This window comes from Wyeomyia smithii, chromosome 2 (genome assembly GCF_029784165.1).
Source record: "Wyeomyia smithii strain HCP4-BCI-WySm-NY-G18 chromosome 2, ASM2978416v1, whole genome shotgun sequence".
In the NCBI taxonomy this organism is placed as follows: Eukaryota; Metazoa; Arthropoda; class Insecta; order Diptera; family Culicidae; genus Wyeomyia; species Wyeomyia smithii.
The window spans coordinates 16,445,046-16,465,729 of NC_073695.1; the positions used below are offsets into that span (position 1 = coordinate 16,445,046).

General features: G+C 40.6%; 1 protein-coding gene across 13 annotated transcripts in view; it reads left to right on the forward strand.

Moving 5' to 3' along the window:
- LOC129721468 (potassium voltage-gated channel subfamily H member 6) overlaps positions 1 to 20,684 on the forward strand; it is a 371,920-nt gene that overhangs the window by 39,159 nt on the left and 312,077 nt on the right. The window lies entirely within an intron of this gene.

Here is a 20,684-nt window from a genome sequence, read left to right on the forward strand (position 1 = left end):
TGCCAAACTGTTCGAGCTTATCATTATGGAGTCTTTGCTCCCTCACTGCAAAGTTTTCATAAACACTGACCAACATGGATTCACAGCCGGTCGCTCCACGCCACTAATTTGCTTTGTCTTACTTCGTACATCATTGACAGTATGTTGAAAAGTGCTTAGACGGATGTTATTTACACTGACTTGACAGCTGACTTCGATAAACTGAACCATCGCATAGCCGTTGCAAAACTTGACAATCTTGGAATCATTCTTATTTTGACGCTACGTCTGGAATACCACAGGGAAGTCACTTAGAGCCGCTTATCTTCCTGCTCTATTTTAATGACGTGTACCTAGTTATTAAATGACCAGGGTTATCTTACGCGGATAACCTCAAACTCTATCTTTAAGTTCACACAATTGAAGACTGTCACTTTCTTCAACGTCAGCTAGATATTTTTGCAGATTGGTGCCATCATAACCGTATGGACGTTAATCCATCCTAATGCTCGAATATTTCGCTCGATTTCGCGGAAAAAACAGACTATACATTACGAATAGGAACTGAAATCGAGCACGTAAATCAAGTTAAAGACTTGGGGGTTATTTTGGATTCTCAGCTCACTTTCAAGCCTTACAGTTCGTTTACTGTCGACAAAGCCTCTAGAGTTCTGGGATTCATCTTCAGGATCGCTAAAGACTTTACTGTTCGGTTTTCTGGACCCCTCATTGCAATAATGGCTTGGAAAGAATAAAATCAGCTCAACGGCGCTCTTCGTAAACTGCCATGGCCAGATCGCTTCCGTCTACCAAGCTATGAAAGTCGCTTCTTATTAATACGTTTGAAGCTTCTGTCTGCCCGTAGGGACACGGCCAGGGCATTGTTCACCACAGACCTTTTACAAGGCCGCATTGGCTGTCCCGCTCTCTTGGAACAAGTGAATATAAACGTGCAACCTCGTGCTCTGCGAAACGATTCGATACTACGATTTCCCGCTCAACGAACTAACTACGGCATTTTTGGCGCAATGGTTGGTCTCCAAAGAAAGATTGTTCAACAGAGTATCTGCTCTATTCGACTTTAATTTATCTCGACCGCTTCTTCGTCGACGATATCGTTAATTTTTTTCAAGATCTGACTAGTTCAAATGTAAAATTGTTTTGAAATATTTAATGATGTATTGACTCTCTGAAGATATTCTATTTGTTAGCTTGAAGTTACACCATTAGGGCACCTGATTGCCTGTTGGCGAATAGACCATATACATAAATGGTAATAAAATCAGAAACAAAAAAATCCGGATAACTGAGCTCCGGATGAACGATACTTCGGATGATCGTGCTTCCGAATAATCAAGTCCGACCTGTGGTTACTAATCGTGTGACAGCTTTTAGCTGATTTGCCAATGAATTTGTTTTTAAGCATTTTCCTAAATCAAAACTTCAATTTTTATATGGGGAATCCGGATATCGAAGGGCTTCACGCACAAATAATGTAACATTTGGTAATGAGATGATCCTTTCATCACTTTAAGTTGTTTGAACAATGAAACACAACAAAATTCAAAATATAATATTTTTTATTATTGTTCGTCTCCCAGATACAATCGGTAAGTTATATAATACACATTGCTGAAGTTTTGTTTGATATTGTATACTACTGATATTGTCTACTGAACTAAACTAAGTCAGACTTTCATGGACTATTATAGATATTGTGATGCTCTTCCACCAACTGTAAAATAACATTGTTTTAGCATTCATCTGTGGATAACTTAGAATAATAAGTTCCTCGAAGTATTTGGTAAAAGTTTCATGTACAAAATACTTGGAATCGAAAATATTTTATAAGGTGTTTTTAACGCTGGTTTCTTTTCTCCATTACTCAAAAACGGTACAAGAATTCAACCTCATTTCAATCACGTTTTCCGTTTTAGGCCATTAGTGATTCTATACCAGTTTTTAAAAAAATTCACAATTTTTAGTGTGAATACTCAAAAAAAAAAATAATATTGCATTTTGGTCTCTAGATTAACCACTATCATATTCAAACGAGGTTCAAACATTAGGACAGTTTTCTACGTTATATTTGTACCTCAAAATAGTCTTTTTCACGCGGGCCCATACAAATTTGGCACAGAGTAGTAGTTTTAGGCACGAAGTAGTTTTTTTGAAATATTTTGTAGAGAATATCTATCTTAACTTTCCAAATTTCGGATTTTGAGTAGCGATTTTTTTTTTTCAAATTTTCTGGTCACTTTTTAAATTAAGTAATTTGCGCTCTGTGGACCAAACATTTCACAATTCTAGATAAATGTTCATGGTGCTGGAGAATTGAAAGAAAAAAACATAAAAGGTATTTTGATGATGAAAATTTCCAAAAAAAATTTTTCTTTCATTTATATAATTTTTTTAGTAATGAAATTTCTAGTATGAGCTTTATTGTGTAATGCCCGGAAAAACTTATACTTTTACGGCGACAGACCGATTATCGATCCAATGCCGGATCCAGAATACGTCGCCATGTTACTCGGTCTTGGGCTGCTATCCTTCAATCTCCCCTACACATATTTCACATATCCGTCGCACTACCACGCTCTCTACCAGCCACCATGTATTTCGTTTTGGTAGAGTTAATGATAAACCCGATTTTCGCAGTTTCACTCCTGAGAGGTCCGAAGGCCTCTCCCTGCTGTACGGTTGATACCAATGATGTCGATATCGTCCGCAAAACCTAGAAGCATGGGAGACTTCGTAATTAAGGGTCCTGCTTCTTTGCACGCCAGCACTCCGTTTAACACCCTCCAATGCGATGTTAAACAATGAGTTTGACAGCCCGTCTCCCTGCTTCAAACCATCTAACGTCACGAACGAGTCCGATATCTCACCGGCTATCCTGACGCATGATGTAGAGCCTTCAAGGGTGGCTCGTATCAGCCTAACTAGTTTTGTTTGAAAACCATGCTCGAGCATAATTCGCCATAACTCATTTCTCTTAACTGTATCGCTGCCCTAAAGTCTTTGAACAGATGTTGGTCCGCAGGTTGAACATTTGGTCCGTAGTGGAGCGTCCCCCTCGAAAACCACATTGGTATTCACCAACAAAGGTCTCTTGCCACGGCTTCAGCCTATGGAACAGAATACGGGAGAGAATGAGGCGCTCAGCTGAGATGTAAGCAGCAAGTGTATAATTTTTTTGCAAGCGGTAGAAACATGGCACAAAGCAGAATAAAGCAGTTTGGTGCCAAAAGCTTGCAACACCCAGCGCATGTTTGAAATCGATGGTTGATGATTTCGTTAATGTGTGGGATGAATTTGGACATCCACATAAGGTTACGAAAAACGCTTTTCGGAAGCTTAAGAAGCTGATAACATTTGCACACACACTGACGAAACTACCCATGCAATATTAATCATAGTAACCCATGCGTCAGTAGGAGAAAATTGACATCTCTATCAGTCGAACCGTGATAGCGAAAATAGTGAAGCTATTCCGTTCAGAAGTGTATGCGTAGAACGGCACCCCGACGCGTCGAAAACGGACATCGTGCGGCACTTTGTTAACCCGGATACGCCCGTTTCTGCATCTACAACATCTTGGCAATATTGGACAACAATCAGAGCATCGAAAGAAAGCTCGATTCCGGACGGCCGACGAGCCTGAGCGACAACAAGCTCCAAAAGATGTTGAAGAGGAAGACCGAGGAAGAAGTGTCTACGTCACTGAGTGCGCTTGGTTCGGTGGTCGGTGCAACCGGCCAAACAGTGAAAAAGTACCTGGCGAACATAGACATTGTTTTGTAAGATTTGGACCACTGCGACCATTATTTTGATCTTTTGTGGTAGAACATAGACATACATGTCAGGAAGCGGCAGTCCCGTCCTCTTTGTCTCCAAGCTGCAGGCAATGACGAAGGGGCAGGGGCTGAAAAGGAGGATCGAGTTGATTTTCCTGGCCAACCGCGACGTGAGGATGATAATAGACGACGAGACCTATCTCACCCTGGATGGCAATGACTGGCAGGGCACTTCGTATGTTATTTCCTCCACAAAGGAAGTGAGCACCGAGGTGAAGTTTATTCCACACATAAAGTTTTCCAAGAAGGTGCTGCTGTGGGGACGGGACACGAGGCATATGGACGCTAGGCATATGGACAATAGGCATAGTATGCTAGGCATACAGACGCGAGGCATAATGGATGTGAGGCATAATGGATACGAGGTATACTGCCACAAGGCATAACGGACGCGAGGCCGAATGGACGCGAGGCCGAATGGACGCGAGGCCGAATGGACGCGAGGCCAAATGGACGCGAGGCCGAATGGACGCAAGGCCGAATACCCGCGAGGCCGAACGGACGTGAGGCCGAATGGACGCGAGGCCGAATGGACGCGAGGCCGAATGGACGCGAGGCCGAATGGACGCAAGGCCGAATGGACGCGAGGCCGAATGCGATGTTGTACGATCGCATGAGATCCAATAATGTAGTTCAGGTGTTATTATATTCCTAAAGAGTTTAAGTTGGGTATAATACCTTTCTTGAAATCATGCGGCGAAGACGCATAATCGAGGGTAAGGAAACGAGGCGGCACTAAGCCGCCGTGGTTTCCGCAGTCCGAGCCGGCCGCCGACCCGCCGTCGGAAGCGGCGGCCTCTCGCACCCAAACGACTAATCTACTGGTTTGCTAGGTCTGCTCAAACAGAGTTTTCTACCCCTAGTTAAGTCCGAACGAGCGGTAGCGAGTAAGGACAGCATTTGCTCGGACAGCGAGTCGGCCGAAGGCCGCGAGTGTATTGCTTCCCAAATGACACTTTGAAGCGAAATACATGTTATCGAATGCTATGATGATGATGACGATAATAACACATTCCACATCACTTCCCCTTGGCCTTGGGTCCTTTCGGCCTTGTATCCATTCGGCCTCGCGTCCATTCGGCCTCGCGTCCATATACCTCGTGTCCGTATGTCTGCCGTCCATTATGCATAGCGTACTATGCCTCGCGTCCGTATGCCTCGCGTCTGTATGCTTAACGGGGTGTCATCGCTGCTGTGGCTGACAATCAGCGAGAAGGGGATGTCAAAGCCGCTTTTCTTTCGCTCTGGACTGGTCGTGAACGGGAAAATTTATTGCACGAGATGCCTGCTGAAAGAAAGGGTGGAAAAGCATACACACAAGCACGAATTGAAATAATCATGTCACTTACTCTCAATATTAACAACAGAAGTGCGGAGTACAGTAAACACACGTGCGATATCACAAAAGAATAACGTTTCTGGTCACAGTGTCGAGTCCGTATAGGAAATATTGATTGGTATTGTGCTGTTGGTGAAAACGAGATTTTTGTGTTTTTTCCTGATTTTGTTTTCTTTTACGGTGTATATTTTTTTCTGGGAGGACAAAATTACTATATTCTACCATTCGAACAAACTGTTAAACTGGCTGAAATTTTGTTGCTTTTTCCGTACAATTTAAACTTTTTTCTCATTTCTTCATGATCAGACATCTATTGCTATAATAAAAAATTATTCCGCTAACCTTTTGTAGTTTTCATTAGAAAAAAAAAGATGAATGAGCCTTTTAAGTTTACTTCGAATGTCTCTCTTGATTTATTTTGTTAGTTTTTCTTTGAACGGTGTATATGTTTGGGAAGACAAAATTATTATCTACAACATTGCCGAAGACGTTACACCGTTCAAGCTAACCGTTCTGGCCTCATATAAATTTTTTAAACATCAATACATTTTCCAAAAATTAGTCGTTATCCTAGCAAAATCATTAATAACATACAATAACATCTCTAGCCCATAGGAACACCTTTGCAATGTTCCAGCCAAATAAAAAATGACAAAAAAAAAATATAATTGGGACATTTTTTATGGAATTGCTGACATCAGTGATGGAAACGAAACTAATATGATGCAACCATCGTTTAATCTCCACATGTACACATCATGAAGTGTACAGACCGCGACTAAACTTGAATCTTCTCAACACATAATGAAATGATGATAGCGTGCATAGGTTTCTGGGAGAAAACAAACACATGACTAGACTACATCTGCTCTGAGAAGCGATTCGCTCGTTGCGTTTGTCTCTCCATATGCCGGTCGTTAGGGGAACAAAGAATAGCAGCAGAAGAATATCATGTCGCCTGAGCAGCAGCAGAGGTGTGGTGCGTAGAGAGGGAAAGTGTGGGGGAAGGGACTACTTCGGCAGCGGTTGACTTGAGCGAGAGTAGGAGAGCATACATTGTCATTTTCTTTCTTTTTCTGACAAAAAATCATATTCATGGGTAAGAACATAACAAGATCTGATCGCTCTGTGTAACAGAGACAAATAACTTCATATGCCGAGTTGTGCACATTGAGAACCATATTATGTGGTGTACACTAACGACAAGCAATATATCGTAAAAAGGAAAGCAATGAGAGTGAACCAACACCGATACTTTGTTATTCGCAAACTGACAACGATGTCAACGCATCTTAGGCTTCCTTTCTATGTATTCAAAATCGCTAGAAGTGATTTTTGAAGTAGAATACTTCTCTCAGGAAGTTCGACTACATAGGGATGTGAAATGAAAATCTAAAACCGAAAAAAGTGAAAAATATGTCCAATTTCAAATGCTAATAAATCGGTTAGTATTCGATGGATTTCCTTCGTCCTTGCAGCAATAGATTGGAAAATCTTCAGAGATTCTTCCCAAATGCAGATAATTGTAATTTTATTTTTAAAACTATTGTACTATTGAAAATAGTCAAGCCTTGTCAAAACGAAAACTTCGGCCTCTGATTGGTCGTTATATGATTGCTTCCCAAGCACGGTCGACAGAATCATATACCTTTCAAATGAAAACATGCTATTTGGCCTATACGAGAACCTGTTTCACCCGAAGCCGCTCATTATAATTCTAGACTGCAACAACAGCAGTCCTCCCTTAGCAGCAGCAGTGGATACAGAAGCAGTAGCAGTGCAGCGGACAACGGCCACAGCTGTGGTATGGCAACGGATAGCAGAGCGCGTCTCAGCATCGATAGCAGGACCAGGTGATGCAGGGCAGCGGATACCAATGGCAACGGAAGCGTCCACTACTGTGGCAACGGGGATAGCGCAGCGGTTGACGTTGGTCTCAGCATCAATATAAGCAGGGCCAGCTGATGCAGTGTGGCATCTTAGTGAAATGCTGTCTCTGAGCGATAGCAGGCACACTAGCAAATGCATCCAATGAAAAGAACGTTCTGGGAAGCTTTTCAGTGTTTATTTTCCCTCAAGGAATACTTTATTTGCACTGCCAGTGATAACGCAAAGATGTGATCGGCATCTTATCAAAAATTGAATTAAACAACAAATTGTCCTTTTCAGGATGCAGATATATATTTGGCTTCATCTCCGTGTCTCAGAACGTACTGAATTATCTTTTCCTTCAGTCATGAGCACAACATCAGAAAAGCTTTCATTATCAGCAAAAAAAATAATTTTTCGCATAATTAAAATTCAAAAATTATCAAGTCCAAATCAACTATATTATTATTGAGAGTGGTCAATCCTTGTTGAAGCGCAAAATTCGACTGATCTGATTAGTCGTTAATATGATTGCTTCCCAAGCACGGTCGACAGAATCATAGAGCTTGTCATTTTAAATTTGCTATTTGTCTGTATAAGAGTAAGGATGGGAAATATCGATTGAAATGGCTATCGATAGTTATCGATGATTTCCTACTACTATCGATAGGTTCCTCATCCCTATATAAGAGCCTGTTTCAGTCGTAGCCGCTCATAAGGACAAATGACCGTTTGGGTTTAAAGTCCCTTCAAGAGAAATCAATCAATCAAAGCCGCTCATAATAGTTCTAGACAGCGACAACAGCAGTCTTCCCTTAGCAGCAGCAGTAGCAGTGCAGTAGATACCAGGCGGATAGCGGCCACAGCTGTGGCATGGCAATGGATAGTGCACTAGTTGCAGCGGATCTCAGCATCGATAGCAGCTAGGCCAGCTGATGTAGGGACAGCGGATACCAATAGCAGCGTATAGCGGCCAAAACATTAGCATGGCTACGGATAGCGTAGCAGTTGCAGCGGGTTTAGCATCGATAGCAGCTGATGCAGTGAGGCGCTTTAGTGAAATGCAGTCTCTGTGCGATAGCGGGCACTAGTAAATGCATTCAATGAAAAGTGGACTCATTTTGACAACACGTGAGCCGTCTAGTTTTGAGTGTTAAATCAGCTTTTCACTGTTTATTTTATCACAAGGAATACTTTACTCGCACTGTCAGTGATAACGCCAAGATGTGATCGGTATTTTATCCGATATTGAATGGAACAACAAATTAAAAAATGACTGACACGCAAGCAGCCGGGTTTTCTTGTAAAAGTATTCTACTTCATCCTTGCGGACGTGGCTTTGCACACAACCCTCCTGTGATTTTTTCCATCGCTGGCTGACATTAAGTAAAACTACCAAATTATTGAAACATGAACGATCACAAATTTTAGAAGATACGAAGAGAGAAAGTGAGTTTGAGAGAAAGAAAGGGAATGTGGAAAAGAAAAAAGAAACTAAAATAGGTGGTGAAGAAAGGGTTAAAAAAAGGGATAGGAAGAGAGAGAGAGAGAGAGAGAGAGAGAGAGAGAGAGAGAGAGAGTGAAAGGAAACTAGAAACAGACAGACTTTTAGAGAGACAGAGAGAGGGGGAGAGAGACAAAGGAAGCAAAAACTTCGAAATAATAATAGAATTTTAACAATTAGGAATATGAAGAAGAAAGAGAGAGGTTGAAAGCAAGGAGGGGTTCAATGTCATAAAAGCTAGAAAGAGAGGCGAAAAAGAAACAAGGAAAAAGGAGACAAAAGAAGGTCGAAAGAAAATAATTCTAGAAAGTTGGCGCTTCTTTTTTCGGTTTTCCTGATTATTTTATATGTTATTTTTAAACTTCACAACCCTCACGCCATTTTGAAAAACTTTGGTCTTTGATAGTTGCTTTCAAAACTGCCATTCCAATACTTAACTTCAAGACATATCGCACGCGAAATTTTTGAGCAGTATATTTCTAGAATCAGATAAATCAGATTATTTCGAAGCTCTTTTGCGAAAAATAATTCTATGAAGTCGGCGCCCATGGTAGGATACTAATAATCAAAACATTGAATTTTTTGACACTAATATAAAAACTAAAAGCGGGTTTTGACAGGGTGCATATTCGAAATTTGTAAAACGTTACAAGTAAGAAATAGATTTGCATTCTCAAAAATATTTGAGGTTGTAGTAAATGGTATAGAAAAATTGTGTATAACTCTTATTCTTACTAATTCAAATCTGTGAGGTTTAGACATTAATTGCTAAGCAACAACAAATATGTTTAATAAATGTTTAATCTACATTTAAATTACTAAAATTTGAAAAAACGATCTAAAAAATATTTTTAAAATGGATACTTTAGGAAAATTTACTATTTTTTATGCACTAGAAACATTCGTAGTAATTTTATGTATGCAAATTGAAAAAAATAAAATTCAATAAATCAATAAAATTTGATCTTTATGATTTAATTTTCTAGATCAATCTACTCTAAGTTTTCAATCAGAACACTATAAAAAAGTAAATGTTAAATTGAGGTGGTTCAATTTCTTGTTAATGTTGATTCTCGTTGAAAAGATTTTCGGAAAATTCAAGTTTTTATCTGAATGTATAATTCTGAGATTCTTTTCAAATATAATACATTTTTTGGCGCTCTTCACAGATTTTGTCGCAAGTTTGTAGGACGATTTTCAGAAGAAAAACTCTGGCAAGAGCCATAAGAATCATATTCTAAAGACAGAAAAAGTTATTGTTACTTTTCGCTCAGGAAAAGAATTGAAAAGCAAAACACTACCAATAGGAAGAATTGTCTATGCTAGAGTTTAGTTCAATCCCGCAGAAGTGTTGTTCTTTTTTTTTGTCCTGCGTTATTTTTCGTTATTTCACACATGTATTCAACTATGGTTCTGTTCGATCACAAAGAGAAGAAACGGAATCTACGAACGATTTCCATTTGCTATCCGCAGGAGTGCTTTTTTCAGGAAACGTCAACCGTCTTTGCTTATTGTACTGTGAGCTTAACCATAGCTTAGGAATATTTGGCCGAAACAGTGAAGAAACGTAGGGTGTTTGCCCCTCTCCGGAAATTCATACATTTTGGTGGATTGCCAGAGAATTTTATTCTGACCACGTCTATGAGGTTGCTCTATCTACAGAATCAATGATTTACTGCTATTGCCATTGTTCTGATGCTTGTATAGTTAAAGTTTTCACAATACCTAACCCTTAAGCCTTAAAAACTTTTTTTCTGTTGATACAAATTAAGAAGGCTAAAACATCAAATAAAAATTAATTACAATGAAAGGGACTTACCATGCTTTATTTAAAAGCAAAAAAAAAACCCAAACCCATAGGAAAAAAGCCCGAGTTGATTGACTTGCTCGAGTGCAGGATTGTGCGCCAGCGCCACACCTCTAGTGCCCCCGAAAGCTGTGTTGCAGAATATCGAAAAGCAAAATCACCGACAAAGGGTGAAACGCTTGGTTTAGAGTAGGGGGTAAAAGGTTGGCCAAGGAAAGTGCACATAAAATGTTTAAATATTGAATGCAATTTCTGTCCGGCTCCAGCATGGTGGTACCAATTGTGTGTGTGTATGTCTATGTTTTTCGTTTTTAGATGAAATAGACAAACGAAGCCCGAACGACAACCAACTGTCGTTCGCTTGTTCCGTTCACTGGTTCTCGACCGGCACAGGGCAGTTCTTCATCATCGCCGCTCGGTAAAAAAAAACCTTGCCCGATACTGATGGGAAAGTGATGGAAAGTGGTGAAACGAGCGAACCCTCAGCGGAACGCACCGTTACAGGAAACACGACAGGAAGGACGGAAACAGTCCACCGGGAGATGGAGGAAAAAATTATCACCACATATATGATGAACTCATTTCCTCTGGTGCTCGGGCACGGAAACACCAACCTCACTGCGGATAGTTTAGACACCGGCAGCATTCGCCGTTGTTGGCTTTGTATTGACAAATTTTTTTCAATGGTGTGACAGCTATAGCCAGGTGCTTGCCAGGAGGGGCGTTTTACGATTATGATGGTGCTTGCCTTTCAGAATTTTGTTGCTGTTTTCTATTATAACCCCTTTTGGCACTGCCGAACTATGTCACTTTCAACACGGTGCCGGTGGTGCTTGCATAAGAATGATGCTTCTGCCGGCGTGCGATGTTACAGTGGAGAGAGAGAGTCTTTCACGCCAAAACGGTTCACAATCGATTCTCGCTATCTTGGGACACTTTTTCGTGTGCTGGAAATGTTTGATAATGCACATGAACAGAGATTGCTGCACTCAGTTTGTGCAGCTAACGAAATGATGTACTGCAAAGTGAAACTGCTGCTTGAGGCGAAAAAAAAACACTCATCGGTATGTTTGATGGAAATTTTATAACTTAAAATGAAAAAAAAAAACATCTATGATGGTTCCAAAAAACAATCGAACGAAACAGGACAGCCTGTAGTCCCATTTTACCATACATTCTGTTGCTCACGGATGCATAATACATTGTCTGTCGATTGGTGAATCTATAAACCAATTTAAGTCCTCGTCGGCGTATAAAAAATAGATATATTGCAGCAGGGCACTCGTGACGGGTGGCGCTCGCAATTTGCAACCGGAACCCATAAAAACAGGCTATGCTTCCGTGATTGGGATCTCCATCAGGTTCGGTAGACCTAGGCCGGCAGGCAGACAGCCTCTCGGCGTGTCGATGTCGGTGTGTGGATTCAAGGATACACTTGTCCGCTGAGGGCTGTTCTGTTTATATTCGTTTGCTTTTTTTTGGCTAACCCTTTTTTCCAACAGAACCCAACTGGCTGTGCGGATGGTTCTGATTACTGACCAGGGTTAAGTAGGATAAATGAAAACAAATCAATGTTTTTCAACCGAATGTGAATGAGCTGGTTGCGGATTGAGGAAGGTTTTGTTGTAAAAAGGTCAATTTGGGCTTTAGATTTAATGCTATTTATCAGACATGGTGTTAATTTTATATGGTAATTTGTTCAGTAGTGCGATCTTAGCAGGAGATATCAGGGATATAAATGTCTACATCAAGTAGAGCCGTTGAGGGAAAATCTGGCTCTTTATTTTTCAATAAGTTTTACTTTTTCTTTAAACATGAGTCCAATTCTAATTCAAGTAACCTTAGTCTAATTCAATTTTGAATGTAAAGTTGCAATCCAAAACTGTACTCAAATTTTAGTTTCAGTAGACAGCTTCAAATTCCCAATTCTTGAATTTCAAAACAAGTCTTTCTTCGCAACTCCAATAGCTGTGAAAGCCAAGAGAACTAGAGACAACATAACCTAACATCTAGGTGTCAAGTTTTAGCTTCGAGTTACAAATCTTTACTGCTTAATCCCAAGACGTAAGCTAAAATTTTCGATTTTCTAGTAATAATACAAAATATAAAGCCCCATTGCCAATATTTGATTAAAAGTGACAAAAAAAATCTCAAGCTTCAGGATTAATTTCCTACGCTACTAAACATTATTTGACTTCAAAATCATAATTTGTAGAACATCCTAAATTTCAATAGTAATTAAATCTTCCTCGCCCTTTGTCTCAAGCAAATATCTCTCTTTCTTAAACACAAAAAATCACGATATGTTTATTAAATTTGTTTTGGAAATTTTCAAAAATTAGAATATTATTTAATGTTTGTAAATGCCAATTTTTAACTACACTGAATCAGTTAGCGCCGTTAAATGCGAACCAGCTTACCAAAAATAGCACAGCTAATCGATAAACACAGATTAGCTAAATTATAAACTGTTCGCAAACTACTTACTTCATCAATGAAAATTATTTTTGAGCGCTATTTGTACATTTTCACATAAGATCCACATATACTCACTTACTTTTACTTTACTTTTAAGGCGACAGACCGACAATCGATTCAGTGCCGAATCCAGAATACGTCGCCATGTCCCTCGGTCTTGGGCTACTATCCTCCAATCGCCCCTCACACCTCTTTCGCGTGCATTCTCGTCGATAGCACACATCCAACGAGTACGGGGTCTTCCCCGAAGTCGATGACCTCTATCGGGATTCCTGCTAAATAAAGCCTTCGCTTGACGCTCATCCGGCATTCTCGCTACATGCCCAGCCCACTGAAGCCTGCCGTGTTTTATCCGCTTGTCTATATCCGCCGATTTGTATGCCTGGTACACTTCATGGTTCATGCGGCTGCGCCAAACACCATTTTCTAGTTTGCCGCCACGGATTGAGCGCAAAATCCTACGCTCAAAAACACCAAGAGCTCGCAGATCAGCCTCTTTCAGCGTCCATGATTCATGGCCGTAGAGAGCCACCGGAAGAATCAGTGTTTTATAGAGTGCAACTTTAGTGCGGATTTGCTGATTGCGGGACCTTAGCTGTTTGCGGCAGCTATCCGCCTCTTTATCTCACGGCTAACCTCGTTGTCACATGTCACTAATGTTCCCAGGTAAATAAATTCGTCGACTACTTCAAATGTTTCCCCATCTAGCATCACCGCAGCACCAACCTCCGACAGACTACCACGCACTCTGCCAGCCACCATGTATTTCGTTTTGGCAGAGTTTATGACTGAGAGGTCCGAAGGCCTCTTCCACAGCTTTACGGTTGATACCAATGATGTCGATATCGTCCGCAAAACCGAGAAGCATGTCCGACTTCGTAATGATGGTGCCGCTTCTCAGCACATCAGCCCTCCGTATAGCACCTTCCAATGCGATGTTGAACAATAAGTTCGACAGCCCGTCACCCTGCTTCAAACCATCTAGCGTCACGAACGAGTCCGATATCTCACCGGCTATCCTGACGCTTGATGTCGAACCTTCAAGGGTGGCACGTATCAGCCTAATCAGCTTTGTTGGAAAGCAATGTTCGATCATAATCTGCCATAACTCATTTCTCTTGACTGAATCGTACGCTGTCCTGAAGTCTATGAACAGATGGTGCGTCTGCAAGTTGAATTCTCAAAATTTATCGAGGATTTGTCGCAAGGTAAATATTTGGTCCATCGTGGAGCGTTCCCCTCGAAAACCGCATTGGTAATCGCCAACAAAGGTCTCCTGCAACGGCCTCAGTCTGTGGAACAGGATGCAGGAGAGAATTTTGTACACGGTATTGAGATGAGTTATGCCCTGATAATTGCTACAGTCCAGGCGATGACCTTTTTTGTAGATCGGGCATATGAGACACTTCAACCAGTCCGAGGGCAATTCTTCATCAGACCACACTCTCAGCATGATCCGATGGATGGCACGATACAGCTGTTCGCTCCTGACTTTGAAGAGTTCGGCGGGAATGCCGTCCTTCCTGGCTGCCTTGCAGTTTCTCAACTCTTTCACTGCTTTCTTCACCTCGTTCATGAATGGTGGATCCACAGCTTGACCATCATTCTCAATAGTCATCCTGCTCCTTTCGACTCCACTGTTTCCCTCACCGTTCAACTGTACACTGAAGTGTTCCTTCCAACGCCTGGCCACCTCTGTTTTATCGGTTATCAGGTTTCCCTCCCTATCGTTGCACATGACAGGGGCTGACACGTTTCATTCCTGATTCCGTTGACCTTCTTAAAGAAGCTCCTCGCATCGTGCCTGGAGAAGCAACCGTCCGCCTCCACAAGAATTGGCTCCCAATGCTGTCGTTTCTTCTGGCGATGGAGACTCTTATCAGCGGCTCTAGCATCTCGATATCTACCCACGCTCTGATGAGTCACAGCCGGGGTCAACATGTGACCCCTGGCGCGGTTCTTCTCCTCCGTTACTCGCTGGCACTCAGCGTCAAACCACTCATTGGACGCAGCTGCCGCAGTTGTACCCAACACTTCTCGAACTGTGGATGTGTCTCCACTGTTCATTAAGGTTCCCTTCAACTCTTTCCTCAATCTGTTCATCAACCTTCTGCGAGTACTCTGCAGCCACTCCTTCAGTTGATAGCCGCTGGATGTTTTTTTTTCCGTTCATTGGCCACAAAAGATTTTTTGACGTGCGACTACGTCTTTGTTTACTATACTGGGATGCATTCTGTAAAATTGGAAATGAAATTGGCAAAAGTTGCGTCAGATTCAAAGGTTAATAACAGAATAACCACATGATGGATAATAATAACCAATATGTCGTTGGATAGATAAAATGTATAACAATTTTTTAGTATGCTAGTTATCACTCTAGTTTCATTGTTAAGCGGTAAAATTGATTAAAAGTCTCAATGACAAATTTACGCGAACATTGAACCAATTACATGCGAGAATTCCTAGCACAGACGACATGAATGGACACAATCCGTTCCCTGTGATATTCTCTGTATCAATATCGAAATGAAAATTGACAGAGTCTCCCCGTCCCAATAGGTCGATTTATTTTTGCTTCCATGAGCTTAGACTTATATGATGTCTCGAAGGTGAAAGTTTTCCGAAAAGTTTGAAACAATCCCCATTCTTGAACAATTTCTAATCCTGCTTGCAGAACCTAATGAAAACTGATGTCTTGAAAGAAAATATTCCGGTAAAAGCAACAGTACCAGTGGAGTGAAGAGCCGCAGGTCTCTCGTCGTCTATGATTGCAGCGGTACTCTTCTATTCTTACATTTCAGCGGTACACTTCTATTCGTACTGCAGCGGTACTATTTGTAGTGCAGCGGTATTACTCGTACTGCAGCGATACTATTCTGATTGCAGTGGTACACTTTTGTTCGTACATTTCTATTCGTGTGCAATCGAGAAAAAACTGCAATGCTGCTGAGCTGAGCAGACACATTGATTCTGTCTGCAGACTCTGTATATTTTGTAACAAAAAATCCCTTAATTACAGTGTTTAGTCCCACGTCACCATTTCATACAACCCTAGGGCTGTATACCTTGTAGTATTTTATATATAAAAATAATATTTATTTCATTTTCTCTATGTTACAGTATGTTACATTTTGATTTATTTGTATTTATTATCCGTTATCACGGTCTTAATGTAAATTCAGCCATTTTCCGAAACACGTTTTGAAAAACTTTCTGTTGTTCCACCTTTCTTCTCTTATATTTTTCTTTAGTATATATAAACTGCTATTTGGATAACTACGCATAATATATGTATAAGTAAACATTACTATCCAAAGAACTGCCTTAAGTCTTTTGCTTTTTCTTCAGGATCTGTGGCAACTATTTTCAAACGGTTTTTGAGAATATCATTTAACCATAGTCGGACTGTAGGAAGCTGCGTTGCCGCAGGGTTACAGAGTCCGCTTTGTCAAGCGGATGGTCGTGGGTTCGAATCTTAGTAGAACCAGGCCATCCGATGTCAAAAAAAAAGGACTTAAGCATGGGTTTATTCTCAGGCTCCCCACCAGTTACCCTTCCTTTACGCTGAAATCTACAAATACCTTTGCGTGACTTCCTCTTAACAAAAAATAAGTCCCTCTTATCAATAAAACTGGCCAGAAGGACGCACGACGAAACTTCTCCAGGGAATTATAATTGGTGATATTTGGCAAGAGGAACGAGTATCGGTATAGTAGAACAGTAAGCGTGTAAGGAAGAGTAGCACATTACACACAAGCACTGATGAACAATAATAATAAGCATGCCACTACTCAATAGAGGTATTGCTATTAACAGAAGTGCGGGATACAGCAGACACCCGGGCATATCTCACAATAGATCTACGATTCTGGTCGCAGTGAGGAAGCCCATACAGGAAAAAAAAAATAGTCGGACTGTATGTGTGCGGACACATTCCTTAAAAATATGCTTGTTAGTTTCTGGTACAGCACAGCTATCACAGAGATTATTGGGAATTCTTCCTATATTGTATTTAACCAATTTATCTTTAGAAATTATCAAATCGTTATACAGCAAAAACATTTGAGATTTAAGCGCAGTATGCAGTTCAAAAAGGAATTCATTTTCCTATCTCAATCCCATGTAAAATTCAGGCACTGAATCAGGAAATGAAATTTCTTCTGGTAGCTAGTACGCAGCTAAAAAGAAATCATAAACTGAAAGGGAAACCAAAGTTCACTTGCTGTGAACACTGCTGTGAAGCAAAATGTCACTTGTTCTTGCACGGAATAATGACCACTGACATTATTCAGGTACTGAAAGTGCCAGGCAGTTGGTTGGTCGTCTCACACCCAGCGATGCCAGATTGGAAGACATTGGCCTACATTCAAAATATTTTTCACGTTATAGTTATCGGAAAAGTTACGTGAAAATTTTACACTATCGTTTTCTAGTAGATTCTACGTGATTGTTATTTGAGTTCATCATGACCTGGTGAGATGAATTATCCTTTGAAACATATTCAGTAGATGCATGCAAAAAATGGCAAAAACGATGTTTTTTATTGTTCTGGACAATGATATTTAATGTAAAATTGATGTATCTACAATGAAAAACATAGTAAAATTATGGTATAACTATGTACAGTTACAGCAATTTTTAAGGTTTTTTAAATGTTTTGTTAATGTTATTTTTTTTCGGGGGGCTTCGGGTAGAAAGACATTTTTTCGCGGACCATGAAGACTTTTGAAAAAAAAACCTGGCATCCCTGCTCTCACACAAGACCGCGGTAAACAAGTGTGTTCGTGTTCTAGAAAAAAAGCAAAAATCATGCGCTCACTGACGTCAGATATCGTTACTGTGAATCATTCTCAGTTGTCAAAATTCCGTTTGGTAAAAAGGGCAAAATTTCGTGAACCTCTTTTCTTTGCAACTGCGTACCACGCTTTACACTCACTTGGAATAAAATTATGTGAGAGATTTTCCCATATGTTTTCCCAACTTTGGTTTGGAAATATGGTTTCTATTTTTGGTCGAATATTCCGCTCATCCAGGAAATATAAGTATATCTTTTTTACTGAGACCAGCGCAGGATTTTCTTTAACTCGACTAGCAAGCTGCAACCATTCTTTCGTGTTATGTTCAACTGCATCCTCCTCGTTGCCTTGGAGTTCAACACGTTGGACAGGCTACTACGATATAGTAATCCGAGTCAACGCTCGTTTCTCTAAACGACCTCACGTCTGTAACGTCTGAAAAGTGCCGTCCATCAATCAGAACGTGGTCAATTTGAGAGCAAAGCTCTCCATTCGGGTGCATCAAGGTGTGCTTTCGTATGTTCCGGCAGGCAAAATAAGCGCTACAGATAGCCATCCCCCTAGCTGCAGAGAAATTATCAAGCCTCAGGCCATTGTCGTTCGTAGTAGAGTGGAAGCTTCCCCTATCAGTTACGGGGCGGAAGAAGTCTTTCTGCCTGACCTGTGCATTTGCATCTCCGATGACAATCTTTATATCGTGTCCTGGGCACTCATTGTATGTCTTTTCCAGGAGCTCATAGAACTCCTCCTTTTCGTCATCGGGTTTCTCGTTGGTCGGTGCGTACACATTTATTATTAATTTGCCCTGAATTCTCAACACGCATATACGGTCACTGATCGGCCTCCATCTAATGACACGCTTCATCTGTTTTCCAATTAGCACGAAACCGACTCCTCTTTCTGCTTTCACGCCTCCGCTATAGTAGATGTGGTACTTAAATGAAGTGTCCGCAATAGGATCTACTGCCCGGACATTGCGTTCTCCCGATTTCGGCCACCGCACCTCTTGGATAGCTGCAACCTCCACATTCACCTTCCGCAGCTCTCTAGCCAGGATACTTGCGCGTGCCGGTTCGAGTAGAGTCCTTACATTCCAAGTACCGAGTTTCCAATAATCGTTGTCCTTTTTCGACCATGCCGATTATTCCGTTTCGTATTTATATCTGGATTGTTCGTAGTATTTAATATTCGGTAAGCTGCCTTACTAGGGCTGCGTTACACGCTACACGTTACACGTTACGCGAGGCACCACGTGTAATGATTCAGCCGCCCGCTCCGGATCAGACGCTGTTGTACGCCGCCCCTAACAGGGGGAAACAGCCGCGTACGTTCCCCCTTCCCAGTCACCATACGACCAAAGTTTCCACCGGGGGTTGGTTACCCGATCTCCGCTAAGGTTACTCGTATCCCGGTCGGCACCACGTGGAGGTTGGGATAGGAGTTGCTGGACAGAGGTGAATGACCACAATAGGATCTCAAGTGACACGTGTCCAACCATTCGCCAACCATTTTTTCTATTATCCGTCTCAAAATATCGGGAATTGAAATTTTATTTTCTATTCACGACGTTTCGATTTTCATAAAATCTTTTTAAAGGATTCTACAAGTGAGCTAAATTCTATAGGTAATTACAGTCATTTACAGGCGGAGTATCGTTGTTTGTTTATTCTCTGTATTGAAATTGGATTACACTTTTTAGAAGCAGTTAGCAAACATTTCACTGAAGATAAATAAATATTTCAACAAACATAGTGTTGTGCACTGTTTTTAGTAAACTGTTTGCCGTTTTGTCGGTAAATAGTGAACTGTGGCAATCATACATTCTGATAAACCTGGTGGTTACTGGAGAATCATGAATAACGTGAGAAAAAGAAGTACCTTCATAGGTGATTCTATTTTTTTTTACGTGGGACTACGTCTTTGTTTTCTAACTGGTATGCATTCTGTAAAATAGGAAATGAAAATGGCAAAAGTTGCGTCAGATTTCAAACGATAATAACAGCATAACCAGGTGATGGATAACTGTTGGCTAGATAAAATGTTGAACAATTTTCTAATACGCTAGTTATCATTATTATTTCATTACAAAGCGGTAAAAATCTATAAAAAGTGTCAAGGACAAATATACGCGAACAACGACCCAATCACAAGCGAGTATTCCTAGCACAGACGACATGAATAGACACCAACCATTCCGTGATATTCGCTGTATCAATATCCAAAAAAAATTGACAAAGCCTCCCCGTTCCAATAGGTCAATTAACGTTCGCCTTCATGAACTTAGACTAAATTGATGTCTCGAAGGTAAAGGTTTTTCGAAAAGTTTGAGACAACCCCTTTTCTTGAACAATTTCTAAATCTGCAGTTAGAAAGTAATAGAAACTGATGTCATGGAAGAAAACATACTGGTAGAAGCAACAGTACCGTAGAGTATATGTGAAGCAGAGCGCCGCTAGTTTCTCGTCTATCATTGCAGCGGGCACGAATCCTATTCGCGTGCAATCGAAACTGCAATGCTGCTACTGATGGCGATTGAAAGTTTATCTCATGAATATGATTACCTTAAAAATTATAAATTACTCAACAAGAATTAAACATTTTTACAACAACAGTTGTAAGTTTATTTATTTTTTATCTTCGATATTCACTAAATAATCGTGACCGACATAATATCGAACGAGTAAGTTCCCAAAAATACTAATTTATAGAAGAGTAAGAGCCGGCGAGTGATTGTGAGTTTTTTGTCCATTCACTAGGATATATTCAGAATCTTTTTTACATTTCAACATTGTTAGATTTTTTTTATTTTTGACTTTACAAATAAAATAATATACTCATATTAGCTGTCTTCGTAGTACAGTGAATGTAATTGTTGGCAATTGAAACAAACTTGTGAAGCCAAAAACGAAAATGAACCTTTTTAAACTTTAACTTCGTTGTAGTTGTTAAATGCTGTTTGCACAAAAAAAAACACTACAGGCATAACATCACCAAGTATAAATGTAGTTCTTTCGAGTGTAATTGAATATAGTTCTGAAAAAATTAAGGGGAGGAT